The 15,171-nt window shown below is 45.4% G+C and overlaps 1 long non-coding RNA gene across 1 annotated transcript in view; it reads left to right on the top strand.

The window, feature by feature from the left end:
* The first annotated feature begins 810 nt into the window (after positions 1-810).
* The window catches only part of LOC148019513 (uncharacterized), a 52,137-nt gene continuing 37,776 nt past the window's right edge, over positions 811-15,171 (top strand). The window contains exon 1 of the long non-coding RNA XR_015695000.1: positions 811-868. This is a non-coding gene — a long non-coding RNA (uncharacterized LOC148019513). The remainder of the gene's footprint in view (positions 869-15,171) is intronic.

The following is a 15,171-nucleotide window of genomic DNA, read 5'->3' as shown; positions in this document are numbered from 1 at the left end:
TAAATGTTTCAGGCTTGGGAGCATCCTATGTATGTCACATAGGTGTGGGCCTAGTTCTGTGAAATCCATCAATTAGTACCACACACACACAAATAATATAGATTAAAGAAATAATAAAAAAGATTAAGGATTATAAATTATAAATGATAGATTATAGATTATAGATACACTCCTTTGTCCATCACCCAATTCAAATATCTATTTGCGTTTGATACACGTTCCAGATTTAAATGCACTTAAGTAGCTTTACCTTCGAAGAATGCGATTGACTAAACTACACCGTTAACTAGCTTTCGTGGATTTAGGATATCGCTGGGTTGCGAAGTGTAAGAACCAGTGCTCCCTGCGAATTCATAATAACTTTGGGGCCAGTCTTGCCATAGCTTCTGACGATGATGAGCACGTCGGGTCTTCTTCTACAGCCCCAATGCTGGAGCCTCCCCCAGTTGAATACTGGCCTTAGCGCAAGCAGAAGATTTCGAGTGCAGGTCTTTGCCAGGCAGCGGCCATCGGTGGAGAAGCTCTACAACCTTTACATAGAGAAGAACATCTCAGCCGACAGGGCCCAAGAGTTGGGGGTATCGCGATGGCGGCGATGGGAGGCAGGCAAATGCGGTTACCACTGGGAATGGAAGGTCGATGAGCAGGTGTACATCGTCAAGGGCTGCGTCCAAGTCACGCCTGAGGGCTGCCCTGACAGCGCCTACTTCTACGCCGGTGACCTGGTGCGCTTCCCCAAATGGTTCTCTGCCGACCTTGCCTTCGAGGGTGACTACGAGCAGCGGTACCGATTCTTGGCGTATGGTGATGATTGACGTCTGCTTCTTGAGGTCTGTCCATCTTTCCTCGAAGAAAAAAGAAATCAACTGTAAGTTTTGGTACTTTATTCCATTTCAACCTTTTTCATTATTTGTAAGGGAGTATCTATCCTGTTCCTTAAGCATGCTTAAATCCAAGCTAGGCAGCCAAACTTGTGTCTACATGTGCTATCGGGATGGGCCACCAAGTCATGACCCATCGTTATTTGTAAGGGGGTATCTATCATGTTCTTTAAGCATGCTTAAATTCAAGCTAGGCAGCCGAACTTGTGTCTACATGTGCGATCGGGGATGGCCACCAAGTCATGACCCATCATCATCAATATCATTGTTGAGAACCCTCCTAAGATTATTGGCCAAGTACCCCAAATTGTGATTTTAGGAATCCAAAGCTTCGTAGCAAAGACATCTAAAGGATGGGCACTATCTACTCTTATAGAGTTTAGTCAAGGCACTATCCACCCTTCTAGAGTGCCAATAAAGTCACCACATTGTTTGCATGTGTATTGACTTCAAGTAGTAGCGAGTGCTATGGATAGGGTCAAGATAGATGTGTTATGCTTTGCAAATTGCGACATTGCCATTTGCTTACAATCCATGTTGTTGTATCATAACTAGCTTGATTTGGCAAATGCAAAGTTAAGAGTTGTAAGTACATTCTTGAGTGGGTATTTGTTTATCCCCTATTTCAATTCATAGGGTTATCTTTTGTGCCAAATAAAGAAACATACATCTACCAACTAAGAGAAGATAGCTAATAAATTTTCAAAACATATCCCACTACTTATTCCTAGTGTATGGATAATAACCCCAAATTGATACGTTGTTAGGGGTTGGAAATGTCTAAGCCTAAATTTGTTGTGGATCAAAGAAAAGGAAAGACAAATGGAAGAAAGAAATATTAGAACAAGAACTCTTGAACATACTATAGATATTGCATTTCTCTTGAGAACTTTGTAGTATTGCAATAAATCCCTTCAAGCTAAATATATTGCATCTAACATGATAACTCAGGTAAACTCTATTTGAGACAATAGCTCGACACCACTCTTTTAGCCCTAAAGAAATAACAATAGCAAGTACAAAGGAAAACTTTTAGTCCACATCTATAGCAATAGGTGAATAAATATTTAGATTTGTCTCAAAAATAACCTATAACAAGCGGGTCTTTTTGCGTGGAGGTATCCGTAAAGAGATTGAATCACTTGTCTTTTACTTCAGGCTTATTAATCACAATAGTAAATCACTTATTTATTTGCCTAGGCTTATAACAATGATTTAGATCTCTATTTATAACTATTTATAGTAGTTCGGGCTTGCTTTTCATACTTTTTGCCTTTCAAACTCTTGCTATTTGCTTTTCTTGTATTCATTTTTAAATGTGCTTGGCTACAACTTGTTTTGACCATAATTTTTGCATATGAACTTAATTTTGGTCACTTGCATATTCGACATATGAACTGGTACTTTACATGGTGTCGTTCATTGACTTACTCTTGATAGGTCACATAAATCATTGAATAACTCATTCTATAAGCACACACTGAAATCCTATAACATTGAAGGACCTATTTCACACTTTAGACATGTAGTATCTTGACATCCACACCCTCTAAACCTAGACATCCTCCGACGTGTCTTTTGCTCTTCAATAGATTTGAGGTCTTTATCATCCTCCATTAGCATTGATCTTCTTCTTCAATATTCTACTCTGCCTCTTCATCTTCAAGCTCTGGCTCTTTATATTTCTCTGATTCTCTTCTCTTGAATATCTTGATTCTTTTATGTGTATGATGGTAGACCCAATACTCTGCTTTGTTTTTAGCTTAGCTGAAATCTCTGCAACTGTATCTACAAAAGGTACCCATCATACAATCCTATAATCCTCTCATCCTCCTGCACTAAACCGTGCTCTTTCATACTCTTTTCTACTGTGCAAACATACTGTTTAGAAGCTCCGTTCATTTATTCAATCCTCTAGAATTTTACGGAACTTGTTGCTAAGAATCTTATGAAGTTTGAAGTAAAAGCATCTTCTCTTGCAACAATAGGTGGGAGCTTTATCTTCTTAGTACTGTTGTAGTCCCGTATTACAACATTACTTATTGAAAATTGAGCTCTCGAAACTCTTTGGCATTGGGAGACAATGGATAATTCCTCAATGTATACTTCTTTTTTACATGATTGACATAGGCTATCATAAACTGCATTGCTTTTCTGTTATACTCTTGATTCTTGTATAGGCAAAACCATCATCCAAAACTTTAGTCTCCATTCATGTTGCAGTAGTAAATGGTTGCCCTTAGATCATTGGGCATGATGAGGAATCTTGCACAAAGAAATGCGGATCATCGTGTACATCTCTTATGGTAATCTTTACGTTTCGATAGGCAACATACCTGTCTCTTGTGGAGTTGTTGATTGCTCACATTCTCCATCCATGGTCAACATCCAGTGGCCATGTTTCATTCTCATAAATACTCCTCACCATGACATTTATCTCTGAACCATGGTCTATTAGTGCAACACATGGAGTTTCTAGCTCTCCAATCTTCCTTGTAGTCTTTGTTGTAGCACAGGTCCAATGGTTCTTGGAACAATGACTCCTAGGTATCACCCCTAAAGCCACTTTATCCTCTATAGAGTGCATAGATTGCACATCTCTTGTGTGTTTATGCTGTATATCTTAGTCTTCCCTTCAGCACTATTCTCTTTAGCATTGTCCAAGCTTTTTTGCTTCTTCATAGGCAATCTCTGCATCTATATCTTCTTCAGAAACCAATTGTATGCTCGGAAAACTTGTTTCTTCTTCACTTTGTATCATAGCTTGAGTTGACTCACCCACAAGCTGTCTTTTTCTTTTGATAATGTCTATAATTTCTTCATGGTACTCTCTTTTTGCTATTCCAAGGATTGTACCCAATGTAAACTCGACTTTACTACTTAGAATCCTCTTTTCCAAAACCTTTTAAAAAGCACCTTGTATCTTGGTTGCTTTTCCTTTGACTTTTCTTATTTCTTTTCTTTCTGCTATTTCTTTTAATTTTTTATGTATATCTTCCATGTTCAACTCTAGATCAGGTCTAATTGATGACCACTAGTCTGAAAAGCAACACCCATGAAGAGAAGTAGATAAATGCGTTGGATATATGCTTTAGAAAATATACCCATATGCGTCCACTATCAAAAAGAAGTATAGCGTACCATTAAGGGCGGCAATGGATTTTGGCCAACAAAGACCAACATGTACTAATCTAAGAGGCATCTCAACTCTGTGTGGTCTACTGAGGAAATGGTGTATGATGTTTTTTTTTTGCAAGTAAAATGTGGCTGATTATATTACTCAAAAAGCTGATTACAATAGAGTGCTTATGCTCAACAGACTAGCTGGAGCTGAAGCAAAATCACCAGTACATCATGTATACAAGCCTCTCAAGGCGGTCTAGGGGGGATGGGGGCAAGAAGCCATGGGGGGGTATATCGCCAAATGGGACTGCTTGCCTGTATCACAAAGAACAGGCCCTGGCCGCCCCAGTTGCGGATGAAGTGACCACGGAGCTCCTGACGAGCCTTGGACTCGCCATGCACCTGATCCCATCGGCCGCGGAGGGAGTGGATGATGGAGGTCTAGAGCTCTGCTAAGGTCGCATGTGCTGAAAGTCTCTCTTCGCTGAAAGCCACCTGGCATTGCGCCCTCCAAATATGCCATCCAGTAAGACTCCCTATGATCTCCCTTACCTCCGAGCGGTTTGCTGTGGGCTTTAGTATCTGGCGGATGGGTAGAGCCTCTAGACCGACCACTGCACATGACCCTGCCTCGATCATGAATATCGTGTCCTGCATCCCGGCCTCATACAAAAGGTGACGGTCCTGGTTGACTGCCTGCCAACAGAAAGCTCCCCATGAGATACACCCAAGACTGGGCGCTATACATCAAAGGATACGGCATTCTCCTCTCCACACGAGCTGCGTCTCCTCACAAGACCAAAGGTAGTGCTTTGGGGTTTCCAAAGGCTGATGTGTGCAACGCTTACAACCTCTCTCTTGCATCTGGGCAAGCGAGCTTTCCACCGCCAAGCCTCCATGTGCCACCAGCCATAAAAAATACGACACCCTCCTCGGCCTCCAGCTATCCCATAGGCGGCACCAGAAGGTTCGTCGGAAGGGCTCCGTGATGTTGTGCTCCGCCCAGTGCCTGCTGCGTGACGGCGCCCAGTCCATATCCTCTTGTATCAGTACATGTCTCCCAATCCTGGCAGTGTACTCTAGGAACCTGGGTGGCTTTTTGGCGACCTTAGAGGCCGGCCATAGCCACTCTCCTGGATCCCACTCCAGCTCATCAAGTGGTCTGCCCTCCCAGATCCAAAGGCGCCACTCCTTGAGCTCCTTTCAGAAAACATAGGGGTCTAGTCGCCAAGTCCTCCCATACTGATCCCGAAGGTTGCGTATCTGCTCTTCTGTGGTGCGGGGCTAGTACACCTGCAAGAATTCCCTGCACATCGTGTCCCCCTTCCATGCCCAAAAGGCTGCTGAGGTGCGGAAAGAGAACTCTGAGCACTTGTCCTCTATCCCAGCAATGGCTACATGCGTGCGCACCTCCTGTGCGTGGAGGGTGGGATCCCCTGAAGCCTCCTGCAATAATCTCTATGTGGTTGCAAGGTCCCGCCGGAGTGCTCTCTCCTCCTCCTAGCACTGCTGACTGGCCTGTATGGCTGCCTCTTGGCAGATTCTGCTTGACTCGGCTAGGACCTTTGCAGCCTCCTCTGCTATCCGGTCCCTCCTGTCCCACTCTCTGGTCCAAATCTGCTCTATCCGTCTTGTCATCTTCTTTCTCCTATAGATTGAGTATCCGACAGGATCGTGTGTCTAGGGCGGATGCTGGGGGGTCAAGTGTTAGGAGAATCGGGCAATGATTGGATAACGTGGTGCCTGCCAACTACTCAATCTGGCCTTCACAAAAGCCTTCCCACTCTCCCACATAAAACTTGTCCAACCACTCCAGCAGGACTCCACCTAGCCGCCTGTATCCCCAGGAGAAGTCCAACGACCTCTCCCTCCTGTGGAAGGTAGGGTCTTTCCAGGCATCATGTGCTCCGATTGCAAGCAAAAAGACCTCCCATGCCTCCTAAAAATTGTTTTGTGTGTATGTAGCGATTGGATAAAAACCTCCTCCCCAGCCATGCCCTGGTAGTTTTTGCCTCTGTCCTGTTGGTCCTCCAAGGTCTCCAGGTTATTGAAATCTCCTCCAACAATCCAGGAGTCCACCTTTGGGAGTCCAACTGCGATCTCCACCTAGAACCTGTTGCGTGCCCTAACCTCCGTAGGGGCATAGACATTGAGGACTCCAATACACGAGTCCCCAATATCCAATCTGATCCATAGAACCCTTCCTGCCACTATTGTCTCGTGGTCTCGTACATAGGTAGTGAGATTCGGGCCAATAGAGGTGCATACGTCTCCACTCCTGCTGTGGGCACCTATGGCGTGCTCCCAGTAAGTGTGCGATCTACCCATAAGTACCTTCCCAACCCGCTGAGCATGGGTGTGGGTGAGCTTGTGCTCCTGCAGAAGCAGGATGTCGATCCGTCCGGCAAGGGCAGGTTGCAACTCCTGCTGAACGATCAACTTCCTGGAACCACGTGCCCCACTGTAGTGGGGACTATTCACATTCCAGGATGCAAGATGTAAGCTCATGGGGAAACTTGTGACTGACCGAATAGGCATCTGTTTGGTGTGGATGCTGCTAATGAGGATGAGAGACTGCGAGGCATGCAAGTGCACTTTGCCGCCGGTCTGGATGGTGAACTCTAGTCCCGATGGTGGCCCTCGGCCGGACCATAGGGGTGATAGATGCTCCAGGTGGTACTATCAATGCATCTATCAGCCATGCTGAGAATCGTGACTGTACACTGGTAGGAATGGGCCGTCTATGCTGGGGGCCACTCGATCACGTCCATCGGAACTCTCCACTGTGGAGGGGCTCGAAAGATAATGCTCAAGTGTGGGAGCTCGGCACCAGCCCACCAGTTGATGTCCATCATACAACTTGGCCACTGTTGTGCAAACAGTGCTAATCCTTCCTCTCCCATCCACTAGGAGATGTGGTCCGCCACCTGACTCTTCAACTCCTCCTCAATCTGTGTAGTCGTCCACTCCCCTGAGTGAGAGGATTGGAGAAAAAAGGCGTAGTTTGGTCCATCCGGTGGTGCTAGTAGATGGACCTTGCCCCTCCTTGACTTACGAACCATGAAGATCCCCACCTCTAGAGGTAGTGGGAACTCTCCGCGCTCGGCAACTCGCAGGTAGGACCATGGATCACTGCGGAAGAACTCTTGTGGCAATAGCTGTGCCTATCTCGAGAAAGTGTGGCGGGTGGCAGGGGCGGATGAGCTGGTGGCTGTGTAGGAGAGGGAAGACTGCTCGTGTGCGGAGGAGGTAGGTGTGTGTGGCTCATCACCTCCTGTGGAAAGAGGGGGGGTGGGTCTGGTGGGGCTCACTTAACCTGGGTGCGGATCAGGGGGGGTGGTTGGGGGGAGGAGGATGGAGGGATGGATGGAGCTGCATGGCGGGTGTGTGGGGGGGGGTGGTGGCCCTGGCAAGGGGGGGCTGTGGGCCAAGGTCAGTTGGGGGGGGGGGCATGGGATGGGGGGGGGGGGTGGGTGAGGGGCCTGTGGGAACTTAGGCGAGGCAGATTGTGGCGCGGTTGGAGAATGTGGGGGGCTGCGGTCCTGTGGGGTGGGACGGATAGGGGGGGTTGTGGAGTGCTCTGCCGAGAGGGGGTCGTTCGCCTGCCAACACCCTGCTGACGAGGTTGGGTCTGAGGAGCTGGCTGCGCCTCCCCTTGCCGTCTCCCTCTCTTTCATCTCTGGACCCGTGTGAAGCCGTCAGCGTCCATCTGCAGACCTGTGGGTGGTGCCGCCTTGGCTCCGAAACGCGTACAGACTGCTGCCTGATGCCCAAAATTGTGGTAGGGCAGGCATTGTCCTGGTTGCCCAGTCACAATTACTTGCTGCCTAAAGGAGTGCCCGCCTGCCTCAATCTCTAGGAACTGTGGGATATTCTTGACCTCTTTCACTGCCACCCGTATCTTTGGGACTCCTGCTGCTGTCACTGCATCCGCGAAAGACGCGGAAAGGACAGTGCCGAAGAGCCGTCCAAAGTCTTCCACCAATTGGCGATACTCAATCGCTAGGCCGGGGAAAAGAAGGGTGACCGGGTGCCGAAGAAACCTATTGTGGAGTGCAAACGCCTCCATAGTAAAGCCACTGTACCAAGGGACCATGTATATGACCCCCTTCATGGACGCATATGGTGAACTGGCGAGTAACTCGTGAGCTCCATCTGCCGAGTTGAGCCGGACCATGAAGGTCCCTTGGCCCAATAGGATCACCTCCATGATTTGCGCTATGCCGATGCGCAGCGTGGAGTGAAGCCAATCCGGAAGTTGGGCCCTGGCTGGGGAATGTCCTACTACTTGACCATAAATCTCTGTTTCCATTAGCTCCAGCTCCTTAGCTCGGACAGCTAAGAGCTACTGCTCAGAGAGGACTACGCGCAAGGTGTTTGATTGGGGGGCACTCGCTGAGTGCGCTGGCGTCTGACCATAGGTTTCCATTGCGCATCCCTTCTGGGAGAATCTACCTATCACGTTGCTGTGCTACTGGAGGGGGAGTTGCTGCAGAAGGAGGGAGCAACTAGGGGAGGGGGGGGTGTCGATGGCGAAAAGGGAGGGGGGGGGATTTCTGTTATCGATGGCGGTGGCGTGACAGACTGATTAAGGGCCAGGCCTCCAGGCGGGGCAGCACGCAGGGGGCGGAGGGGTGGAGGGGGGAAAGGATAGGCAGGGGCGGGGGCAGCGGCCAGGAGGGGAAAAAAACAGGGGGGGGGGGAGGGCTGGGACGGGCGGAGGGCAGGTGGGCGCAGGCGGGGAGGGGAGGGGGCAGGGCGCGCGCAGGCAGCGCGGAGAAACAAGGCGGTGGCAATGGGGTCCTGATGATGGCGAGGGGGATGGGGCGTTGGCGATGGCGGTGGCCCTGGCGATGGGGGTGGCCCAGGCGGGGGGAATGGCGATGGCGATGAGGCCCATGCGTTGGTGTGCCGCTGAGTCCGTAGATTGCGACGAACAGATGGGGCGAGGGGGTAGCGCGCGATGTGATGGGGTTGAGTGTACAATTGCTGAATGATTGATAATAATGGTGTATGATGTTGCTTTCCAAGTTGACAAGTCGGGCAGCCATCCTTGGACAATTTTAGGCATGGAAGGCCCTCAACCATTTGCTGGCACAAGAATATATAGAGCGAGTTATATCCAAGGTGTCCAAAGCAATAGGGCCAAAGGTGCTCATTGTTTGTAGGCTCGTGTGGTGGCTAAAGCTTGAAAGTGGTGGAACTTCGAGTCCTTGGTGGTTGGTTGGGAAAGAAATTGAGCCATCTCATAGAGGCCACTATCTTATGTCTCGCGAGTCGCCACGAGTAGTGACTAAACCAATCTGAGAGTCTATGATGTTGACTGTGGTCATTGTAAAGAGTGCTCACTCTAATCAACAAAGTTGCTGAATGGACAATAGGTTCACTCCAAGATGAGGGACATAATATACATGGTCCCCAAGGAAGCGAGATCTTGGCCCTTGTCAGTATTAAACTTAATGCAACCTAGACCATGGATCTTAATTGAGGAGTGTCTTTCACAATAGACATTCTTGGTTGCAGGGGCTTGGGAGACAAATATATCTTGAATGGGGGTCATGTGATAGGTGGCTCCACTATCCACGATCCAAATAGGAGATGATATGTTCAGTCGAGTAGTGTGGGCCATTGCGGTCGCCTCATCAGGAGACAACTCATAAATGTGAAATAAACTTGAGATTTGTGATGTCTCCACGAAGATGAGGTGAGTCTCATGTCCAAGAGACTAGTAAGACATGCCCTCTAGAGTTGAGAATGAGATTGATTGTGATGGCTAATCGGTGGAAGTGTGGGTTTCGCCTTGGTACTTGACTAAGGGGTGGAGGTTCGAGTCTTTTTGGATTGTATAAGTACTATGAGATTGAACAACCAAGTGTAATGTAGTAGTTGATACTCAAAATCATATATATAGGCATGGTGGGTTGTGAGATCATGGTGTGAAGAAATGACAGTTGTAAAAGCAAACCAGAGAGAGTAGGGTTTACAGGTGGAAACACAGAGTGTGTATGGCAAGCATTGAGAGAGGAGATAAACACAGAAGAAGATGATGATGAGGCATTGAATCACACTATGTGAACAAAGTTGATTCAACGGACTCGAAGATTTAAAGATAACTGCAATATCTTGTCTCAATCAGGTGGCATACCTTAAGGGAATCTACACAATGAAGGGAACAAAACATAGTTCTCCCGATAGTAGGATATTGAAGATGTATATTAAAGGTGAAAAACAATTGTCGAGGGAGCGGAACATAGTCCTCTAATGCCGTCAGAGTTGAGGAAGAAGATCACCAGCTACAAATGTGTACTTCGGAAGATGAGGATCAACAAGACAGCTTGCTAGATGAGAAAATCCAATCCCTAATGGAGCAAGAATTCCAAAACACAGGTGTTTGAGGTTGTAGGTGCCTGCCAGAGTCATTGCTGATGTTAGGGAGGTGTCGGACTACGAAACATAACCTGAGAGGCTGATGCCAGGTGGAGAGTACTATCGCTAGGTAGAGGGAGGTGATTTGGCAGTAAAAACACAAGTGCGTGTTGATGCCAAATGGAGAGGATGGTCCTCAAGTGGAGGAAGAGAATCTGCAACAAAAAATGCAGACACAATCTAATGCTAGATGGTGGAGATGGCCTCTAGGTGGAGAAAGAGAATCTGCAACCCAAAACGTAGCTTGGAAGGTGTGGAAGATAGGGTGCTTGGTGCAAGGAGAGATGTAGGCCACGAATTTCAATGTCCTCCGGGTGGGGTGTGAGTAGTAGTGATAGAACGTTGAAAGGAATCAATGTGGGGTGTGTATTAGAATGACCGAGGAAGAATGAGTGTGGGATAGGATGGAATGGGTGAAGCCAGTGCCATATATATATGCATAGATTGTCTAGGAGTGAAGAGAGTGTTGGAAGGTCACATCCACTATGTGAGAATGAATATGATGGTGTTCATAGGGGGAAAAAACCCTTCTCTAGCTAGAAGGTAAAAAGTGTCCATGGATAAGGGAGCATTTCACACAAGAATGTAGAAGGAACATGATAAGTGTAACAAACCCCCCTTGAGTAAATGATGTGAACCTATACGGGGAATTGGTGGATCAATCCCCAAATGGTATAAAGCGTGGAGCCTTGTGAAAGGCTTCAAACTTCTCTCTTGAGAGAGCTTTCGTAAACATATTTGCCAAGTTGTCCTGTGTAGGGACATAAACCAAGTCAATCTCGCGTGCATGGAGTGTTTCGACCAAAAGATGTCTAAGCAATACACATTCCAATGTAGCTGTAAATGTTGCTTTGTATTTAGCTTCATAGCTAGATGTGGCCACTGTAGACTGCTTCTTGCTCCGTTGCAAGAAATGCATGAATCACCAAGCATGAAACAATTGCTACTAGTGGACACTCGTGTCAAAACAACCAGCCCAATCACTATTTGGAAATGCATGCAAGCAAGGAATGGTGCCTTTAGGATTAAAAAAGCCCAATGTTTGAGTTGCTTTAAGATAACAAAAGACACGTTTCATTGCTTGCCAATTTGTAGTACTTGGGCTGTGCATAAAGTGTGCCAATTGAGAGACCCCAAACTAAATATTTTGCCATTTATTACACAAATATAATAAACAGCCAAGAGCTTGTTGAAAATCATAAAATGGTTCTCGTGCATCCTCAAGTGTAAACCTATGGCTTGTCTCAATGGGAATAGAGATAGGCTTACAATGTTGCATATGAAAACACTCAAGAAGTTGCCCAATGTACTTAAGACTGTTGCAAAATAATGCCCCCCCTCAATTATAGTAAACTATATATCAAGATAGTAGTATAAGTGGCCAAGATTTGCCACATTAAACACATGCTGCAATTCAGCTTTTAAGGCTGAAATATGTGTCTCATGAGGTCTAGTCAACAACATGTCATCCACATAAAGAATGAGAATCAAGAGGCTCTCCCCATCTTTGCAGACATAAAGTGTGCTTTCAGTGTGTGAATTACTGAAGCCAAGAGCAATCAAGTGTGCATGTATCTTCTCATACCATGCCCTAGATGCTTGCTTTAAACCATAGAAGCCTTATGCAAACGGCATACTTTGCTTTTTGACCATTTCCGAACAAAGGCAGGAGGTTGAGTGACATAAACCTCCTCATGAAGATCACCATTCAGAAAAGCAATCTTCACATTCAATTGGTGCACATGCCAATCATAACGAGCAGCCAAAGCAATGACATTGTGAATGGTGGCTATATGTGGGGTGCAAATGTCTCATCATAGCCAATCTTGTGGTGTTGGACATACCCTTTGGCAACAAGACGTGCCTTGTAGTGATTAATGCTACTATGAGATCTATGTTTTAATTTGTAAACCCACTTAGTGCCTATAGCATGTTTGCCAACAAGCAAGTCACGTAACTCCCATGTGCCATTTTTATCGATAGAGTTTAACTCTGACAGCATAGCTGCTATCCAATGTTCGTTTTGTAAAGCATCGTATAGAGAAACAGGTTCCAAATAGCAGCCCTCTCATTGGCCACTTCATAATTAGCAATGCCATTGATCAATGGGCTGAAAATTAGGCTGCTGTTCAACATGTGTTTGCTGCTAATTTTGTTGATGTAAACCCTCAATAGGTTGCTGAAATTGACCAAAATCAGGTGCACTTTGCTGAAATAAAGGCAACAAATTGTCAAACATGTTTGTAGGCCCAACATTGGACTGATTTTTGCAGTCCATGAAGGATTGACCAGCATGTTGAGTGAATTCCACATCTCTGCTAACAAAAATCTTGTTGGTGGAGGGTTGGTACAAGCTGTATCCTTTACTTTCTGCATATAACCAATAAAAATGCATTTGACAACCTTGTCTTCCAATGTATTTCTTTGTGGCTGTGGCACCAGAGCATATGCTAAACAACCAAAGATAGAGATATGTGACACCATTGGTTTCTGGCCATTCCAAGTCTCATAAGGCATACATTCAGCCAATGCTTTAGTTGGGTTGTGATTTGGCAGGTACACTGCACACATGATAGCATCAAGCCAAAACTTTGGGGGCAGCTTATTGTGTGACGGCATACAATGTGTTATTTCCATCAAAATAGGATTTTTTTTCTTTCAGCCACACTGTTTTATTGAGGTGTGTAAGTTGTAGTATAATGATAGATAATGCCCCTTTCAGCCAAGGAGGTGTTGAACTCCGGTGCCATATATTCTTTCTCTCGATCAGTACGTAGTGTAATCAGCTTGCATCTACTACCATTTTTAGCCAAGGCCAAGAATGTTTTAAAGCATGCAAACACTTCGGATTTGTGCTTTAAACCATATTCCCAATAACGAGTCATGTCATCAATGAAAGCAATAGAGTACAAGTATCCTTCGATGGATTTGACATGCATGGGCCCACAAACATTACTATGCATAAGCTGCAATTTTTGATTAGCATGCATAGAACCGCCCTTGGAAAATAAAGTACAATGCATTTTGCCAAGTACATAACTTTCACATACATTGTGAGTATGTGCTTTCAACAGAGGGGAAAATCGAGTATCATATTATTGCTTTTTATGTGAAGCAAAGTGCCATAATTAAGATGACCAAACCGAGCATGCCATAATAGAGTGTTTTTCACAATGGTAGCATCAACTTGTAATGTATCCTTTGATGCTCTCCTCTCATATAAATTAAGTTGATAGAGTTTGTTATACAAAATACTAGTGATAATGAGGGCATTCCTATCACTATAGTCATAGACATTGCATCAATCCATGTGGAATTTAACCACAAAACCAACATATACAATGGTTGAAACTGAAAGCAAAATTTTCTTTATGCCTGGCACATACAAGACCTTTTCAAGCATGATAGTTTTCCCATCCACTACAATAATGGGAATTTGACCGATGCCTTGAATTGCATATGAAGCATTGTTTGTACATATAATGAATCCCCCCTTTTGTACATTTGTATATGATACAAACAAGTTGTTAAAGGACGTTATGTGCTTAGAAGTGCCACTGTCAAAATACCATGTGTTGTAACTTTTAGCAAGTGAAAGACTATGCTCATGTGAAGAAGGATCATACAAACAATCCAAAACTAAGGCATAAGATTGACCAATGTTCAAGCTTGCCAAATGTGTAGTTGCATCCTTTGCAATTGCTGAATTTTCATCAATACTCATGCCCGATTATTTCCTCTTTTCACTTGCCATCCTCTTTTTGCATTCTTTGATAATATGCCCCTTCTTCCTGCAATAATTGCCTCTCTTTTTCTTAGCACCATCATCCTTGGTGCTTGAGGAGTCCATAGAAGAACCTGCTTTGCCTTTTCCCTTTGAGTTTGAGGGCTGCCATGACTTCCCTTTGTTTTGATGGCTGGTTGCAAATGCTTGATTATCCATATTTATAGCCCATTGCATCTCAACTAATCTGTTGTGAGAGGTGCAGGAGAAGCTGGAGTTGAAGATCCACTGGTGATTGTGGATGAGCTTGAAGAACCAATGACATTCTGTATAGTCGGGCCTACAAGCCTAACTTTTGAACCACACACAACCCCAAAGCTGCTTGGCAACAAGCACATGCTTCATTATGTATACCCACGGGAGATAATTAGTGCCATCCAATTCGTCGGAGTTCCCACTGATGTGTGCAAATGTTGATGTAGAAGGTGTAATTGGCCTCAATGTTGGTGAATTTGGGAAAATTTTACAAAAGCCTTAAATTTAATTGGTGAAATTTGAGCTCGAATGTGAAAAGTCCCGAATTTTGGTGCAAGATTGAGCAAATTTTGAGAACAGAATGTAGAATCTCCAAAATTTTGGTGGGATTCGAGGTTTTCAAGCAAAGGCTCAAAATTTTGGAAGAAATTTGGGAGAAATTTGTATTTGTTGTAAAATTTTCAAATTTTGTGCTTGATAGGGGCATTGCACACGAACATGAGCAATGCACACGAACATGAGCAATTTTGTGCTTGATAGGGGCATTGCACACGAACATGAGCAATTTAAAAGAGGCTTAATACTAACTAAGGTTTGGGGCACTGAATATTTTAATATTTTATTCAGTCAGTTGTTGGGCAGAAGAGATGTGTGCAGTGAATCGGTGCTTGATTGTTGGGCAGACTGCTAGAGCACGTGCGCAATTAGGAATAACTATCGGCTAACTGGGCGAAAGACTCGTTGGCTATCAGGTAGAAGCGA

This window comes from Lygodium microphyllum, chromosome 19 (assembly GCF_053477565.2).
Source record: "Lygodium microphyllum isolate KBCC chromosome 19, Lygodium_microphyllum_v1.1.10, whole genome shotgun sequence".
Lineage (NCBI taxonomy): Eukaryota > Viridiplantae > Streptophyta > Polypodiopsida > Schizaeales > Lygodiaceae > Lygodium > Lygodium microphyllum.
Note: the sequence above shows the minus strand (reverse complement) of the source record. Positions and strands in the feature narration are given on the sequence as shown.